At 39.1% G+C, this 6,000-nt stretch overlaps 1 pseudogene; it reads left to right on the top strand.

Annotated features, from left to right (window-relative positions):
• Positions 1 to 2,316: 2,316 nt before the first annotated feature.
• Positions 2,317 to 6,000, top strand: part of LOC145076037 (nuclear transcription factor Y subunit A-3-like) — a 122,379-nt pseudogene continuing 118,695 nt past the window's right edge.

Below are 6,000 nucleotides of genomic sequence, written 5' to 3'. Positions count from 1 at the left end.
TTCCCAGATATTTTTGAAGTGACTACCAGAACTGTGAGGTAAATCGAATATCCCTGTCGGAGATAATGGATATTGGTACGCCATGAAATTGCAAGATTTCCTTAATGTATGTTCTGGTTTGTTTTTCCATCTTGTCGGTTTCCTTTATTAGTAGGAAGTGTGTAAATTTGGTCAACATGTCAACGATCACCCAAATGGTAGCGACACCACCTGCTGTCTTGGGTAACTTGGTTATGAAATCCATTGTGATCCTCTCTCACTTCCACTCAGGTATCTCCGGTTGTTGCAACAAACCCAAGGTATTTTGTTATTCTACCTTGACCTTGGTGTAAGTCAGGCACTTGCTCACAAATGTAGCAATTTCAGCTTTCATGTTCGGCCACCAATAAAGTTTTTTAAGGTCCAAATACATATTTTCTGAACCGGGATGTACGAAGTATCGAGTTTTGTGTGCTTCATTCATGATGACATCCCTGAACCCACCGAACTTCTCTCCCCAGTTGAAGGTTACACCCTTTTAAGTCAGGGTGGTAAGTGGTTTGGCGATCTTGGAGAAGTTGTGGATGAATCTTTGGTAGTAGCCAACGAGGCCTAAGAATTGACGGATTTCGGTAGGTGTCCTTGGTGTTGACTAGTTCTCGATCGCCTTGATTTTGGAAGGATCCACGTGTATCCCTTCCTTGCTAACCACATGTCCAAGGAAGCCCACTTCTCGAATCCAAAATTCGCACTTTGAGAATTTTTGCATATAATTTCTCCGCCCTTAATGTCTCTAATACTTGTCGTAGGTGTTGGTTGTGCTCTTCCTTACTCCTTGAATAGAATAGTATGTCGTCTATGAAGACAATCACCAATTTATCTAAGTAAGGCTGGCAAACTTGGTTCATTAGGTCCATGAACGCCACAGGTGCGTTTGTTAATCCGAAGGGCATCACTACAAACTCTTAGTGACTATACCCGGTCCTGAATGATGTTTTAGGAACATCCTCCTCCTGGACCCGTAGTTGATGGTATCCCGACCTCAAATTGATTTTTGAGAAGTAAGGTGCTCCTTGGAGTTGGTCGAAAAGGTCGTTGATTCGGGGTAGAGGGTATTGGTTTTTTATGGTAAGCTTATTCAGTTCGCGGTAGTCGATGCACATGCGGAACGATCCACCCTTCTTTTTTACAAATAGTACTAGCGCTCCCCAAGGTGAGAAGCTTGGTCTGGTGAACCCTTTTCTTAGCAGTTCGTTTAGTTGGCTGGATAATTCTTGCATCTCAGCTGGTGCTAGGCGGTATGGTGATTTGGCGATGAGGGTAGCTCCGGAGATTAGGTCGATTCATAATTCGACTTGTCGTACGGATGGAACTCCGGGAAAGTCTTTTGGAAATACATCTGGGAAATTACAGACATCAGGAATGTCCTTGATGTCTTTCACCTCATGCTTCTTATCCACTACATGGGCTAAGAAGGCGTGGTATCCCTTGTGGAGATACTTTTGGGCTTTGACGCAAGAGATGATTTGTAGGTTTGTGCTACGTTTGTCGCCATCAGGGGTGCTGGAGTGGCGGGGGTAGTGGCAGCGCAAACCGCCACTATTTGTTATTTCTTAGCGGAATCTTGGGTCGGATGACTCTCCTTGTTGTTCCATAACTTTCTTTTGTTGTTTCCTCCTTTCGCTTGCTCAGGGGTAGCTGACATAGTGCCATGGCTTGCCCTATGGTCGATGAGTTGTTGTGCAAACTATATGCAACTGTCAGATGTAGTCGGTTTTGAAGCCAACACATTCCCTTGAATCTGGGGGGTTACTCCCCACATGTATTTCTTCACCTTTTTACTCTTCAGGGTGACCATCTCGGGACATAGTATGGCCATATCACTGGACCTAGTTGTATAAGATGTGATGTCAAAACCGGTCATCTTGAGGCCCCAAATGTCCTGTTCCAATTTCTGAACCTCGCCCCTTGGGCAATATTCGGCTAGCATTAGGGTCTTCAAATCCTACCAGCTCATTACATATGCCACTGGGAGAGTCAATGACTATACATGACCATTCCACCAGGTAAGGGCTCAGTCAGTGAAAGTGCAAGTTGCAAATTTGCCTTTGCTAGCTTCAGGGCACACATAAATCTCAAAGACTGATTCAGTCTTCTTGAACCATTGCATCAGAGTGATGATGCCCCCACTTCCATTGAAGGATTTAGGCTTGCCATATGCAAAATTTGTAGGAACATTCCTTTGAGCGTCCCTGACTGTCTCCCTGGTTAGAGTTTGTAGTACTTTTTCCTGAACCACAAGCACCATTAGTACCGATTTGTGACATTACGGCTACCATGACTGCTGTTACGACAGCTTGGAACATGGCGAGGTCAAACTGTGGAGGTGGTGTCGGAGATGGTGGCGGAGGTGGTGGTGGTGTGTTGTGGGAAGGCTTGGGATTTTTCCGCAATGGCATATTTCTGCCACAAGTTTTTAAAGACAAAAAGATGGTAAGCCTTTAACAGTAACGATAAGTCGGTTGTTATTGAACTAGATTATCTGTATTATGTCCCGACTTTAAATTATTCGCAAGCAATTCATAATGAAAGTCCATATGATTGATCTTATGAATTTAATAGTAATATCTTTATGAAATCTTGTGACTTTATCCATACTAGGTCTTTCTACAATCGCTTGGTGTATGCCCTAAGCCCACAACCAAATACGGAACATGACCTAAAGTGGAACCACCATTTCTAAATCGATGGAATCTTCATTACATATAACGTTACTGCATACACTAAGTAATCGTGGATTCACCATAAGTAACGATATACATTGTTATGAATTTAGTGGTAGTACTCCGAATGAAATATAATATGCATTCCAATTTCATTGATATGATTTAATACATAGTGTTTGGAAAATTTAACCTTGATGCAGGTCTACATCACATCATTGTAAAGAAAATTTTGACAGCAATACAATCCTTTGACTAGTGTAATCACTTATTTGCAGTATGAACCTACACACGGCGAACCTACACATAGAGAAGAGTAGCACCGACGCATACTCATAAACCGAGTCTATAAATATTTGTGAGTAGTATGAACCCTACTCACAACGACCAGTCCCCTGCGGTCCTTGAGACGAAGTTGAGGCGCCCTGTAGTTCTGCTAACCGACGCTCAGCTGCAATCACTCTCTCCTTGAGAGACGAGTGCCTTTCCTGATACTCCCTTACCTCCGCCCGAGCGGCGGTAAAGTCCTCAATGATTTAGTCCATGGGATAATAGTGTCTTTCCAGGTCTCGAGTACGAGCATTGGTGGCTTTTACATCAACGCTCAGCTCTCAAACTCGATTTGCCATTTCTCTATTTTGATCCCTGAGGTTCGTGTTTGCTGGATCACGACTGGGAGGGCTCTGTCAGCTGATCCCCCATGGTTCGGGTTATAGTACCCTTGTTGTTTTCCAAAAGGTGAACGTTGTCACTGGTGACGACTCCACCTGTTGATGTCTGCCACCCAACGGGGAATAGGCCCATTATAGCCGAACCAGTTTCTGGGAACTCTAGCAATATAAGGAGGTTTGATAAATTTCGGCTCCTCTTCTTACTCCTCTTCTGACTCTTCTTCGTCTTCTTCTTCCTCCAGTTCTCTTCAAGTTCATCCTAAACTTGATTACATATCCCAAGGCATACTCGTAGCGTACAACTCATCCTCTTTTACTTTGTATTTTTCCTAGTTACGACACTATACAAGCATGTATGCATGTACTTATACTTTTAAAAAGAAAAACATTTTATTTCCAAAAGTATCGTTGTATGAAAAACGTTTAATGAGAGAGCTTTAGTCCCAATGCATTTATAATTGGTATATCTTATGTGGTTCAATATACTTAGTTCACTATAAACAATGCTCTGATACCATTCAGTCACACCCCCAAACGAAGGATGACAGAAACATCCGGGGTGGAGGACTTCATGTATAGTTTCATAACGAGTATAATAGTGATCAACGTAAATACAACCGTCATAAATATAATCGAGAAAGTGACATGGTTTCATGAGTTACATGTTTCAAAATCGATTACAATATAATGATAAAAATAGTTTGTCTGACGCCGTAGCGTTCCATCCTCAAAAGCTGGTAGTTACAAGTTTTTATTGATTACTTGACAATAAAAGTAACTTTGGAAGAGTGTAAACAATTAAGTTTGTGAGTGCATAAGCTTTTGTATGTAGAGTTGAAAACCTTTCTTTGTAAATGTAGTGCATGTTCAAGAAAAATCTAATATTTTCCTTATAAAATGAGTTGTATTCTCAAGACCCAAAGACGGAAATGTACAAGTATTTTCCATAATTATGATAGTATATGCAGTTTTAAATAATTAAAACCCATTTGAATGTAAAAATTCCCATAAACTATATGTGTCGTTGTTTTCCTATGTGAGTTATTATAATCATCCAATTGACATAGTAAGCCCGTTATGACGTACTTTGAGCGTCAAAATATTTTGATATTTTTCACCCCCATACTTGCTGGTCTAGTTGTTGCATACAGATAAGTTGCGGAATTTTCAGTCCCAATATAGATCTATATATAAGTATCACTCTCTCCTACATGAGACTATGGTTATAATACAAGACTTTAACCAATACTCTAAATAATACAATGAAGTAACGTCTCAAAAATTTGATTCAACGAGTTTACGTGTAGTGTAAATGAAAACTATTATAGTTTATCCTATATGTTTGTAGTAAATGAAAACCCTTTTTGCAGTGTAATTGGAAACCATTCATAGTGAGTTTGTAGTGTAACGAATCATAAATTATACCTATTATAGTTTGTCATATATGTTTGCAATGAATGAAATCCTTATGATGACTAACAAATTCTATTTCATGAAAGTAAACTAGCATGAAATATAATCAAGATGTAGCTAAACATTGTTATACACTTTGCTCAACATGTTACAAAGTGTTAATGAATTTATAAACTATTTTACTAGTTTTAACTTTCCTATCACTGTTTTAGAAAGTTCATAGAAAAATCACTGTAAGTCAAAACTGATTTCGTATTGACTGACTGGTCCGTAAGAGTTTAGAAAATGTGTCTAGTTTGTTCATAATTTTTATTATGATTTTTAGAGGTCTCTAACTAGTGTGAAAATGTCCATATTCACTGACTGCTCCGAAATCATATTTGAAATGATAGGCAGTTTGGTAAAAATCGCCATAAACTATAGAAATATCGTATGAATGTGTGCATGTAGTTATTTGAAAGGTATAAACCTAAAATAAATGCGTATTTAGCATATTTGAAAGATATTAAGGTTAAGATGGTCAAAACAGTTCGTGAATAGACCATAACTTTTCTGATGAAAGCTATTGATATAGTTTAGAATATGTTTTGAGTGTAGTAACTTGTATTCCCCCCCCCCCCAAAAAAAAACTTGAAGAAATATGAAAATGTAGGGGTATGAACTCACCTTGAGTGATTCCCTGAGGTGGAAGGTTGAAAAAAGGGAGTTTCAAGTCAAGAACACTTGAAGGATGCTTGAGGATTTGAGGATCCTAAGAACAAATATATCGATATTTGTGTAAATGATCCGTGATTTGTATGAAGAAGTGTAGAAAATTAGGAGTAGAATGAAGAACATACCAAGAATGGAGGAAAAGCTCGAGACTTCCTTGGGATGTTAAGTTCTAGAGAGAGAGGGAGAGAGAGAGAGAGGGAGAGAGAGAATTTGTTTTTTGGAGGATGCAAATGAGATTTTATAGGTGAAGAATAAAGATTTCTTGAGTAGATCTGGTCAAGGACAAATCTGATGGAGTGTTGGGTAAAGTTGAAAAGGAAAATGATTTGACTAGGTAGAGTGTGAATACTGACATAAAGTTGATGTGGGGATGGCTTGGTGTCATAACTTTATGGGAAAAGTCAACAAGTCTTTATGTGTTATCTTGAAAAAAAGATATGATTTATAGATAATAATTCTTCAACATGAGAATAAAATATGAGTTTGGAGGGTTTAATATG

The sequence above is a fragment of the Lactuca serriola genome, chromosome 9, assembly GCF_051521515.1.
Source record: "Lactuca serriola cultivar US96UC23 chromosome 9, Lser_US96UC23_V15, whole genome shotgun sequence".
Classification (NCBI taxonomy): domain Eukaryota; kingdom Viridiplantae; phylum Streptophyta; class Magnoliopsida; order Asterales; family Asteraceae; genus Lactuca; species Lactuca serriola.
This window is presented reverse-complemented; position numbering and strand designations above follow the sequence as displayed.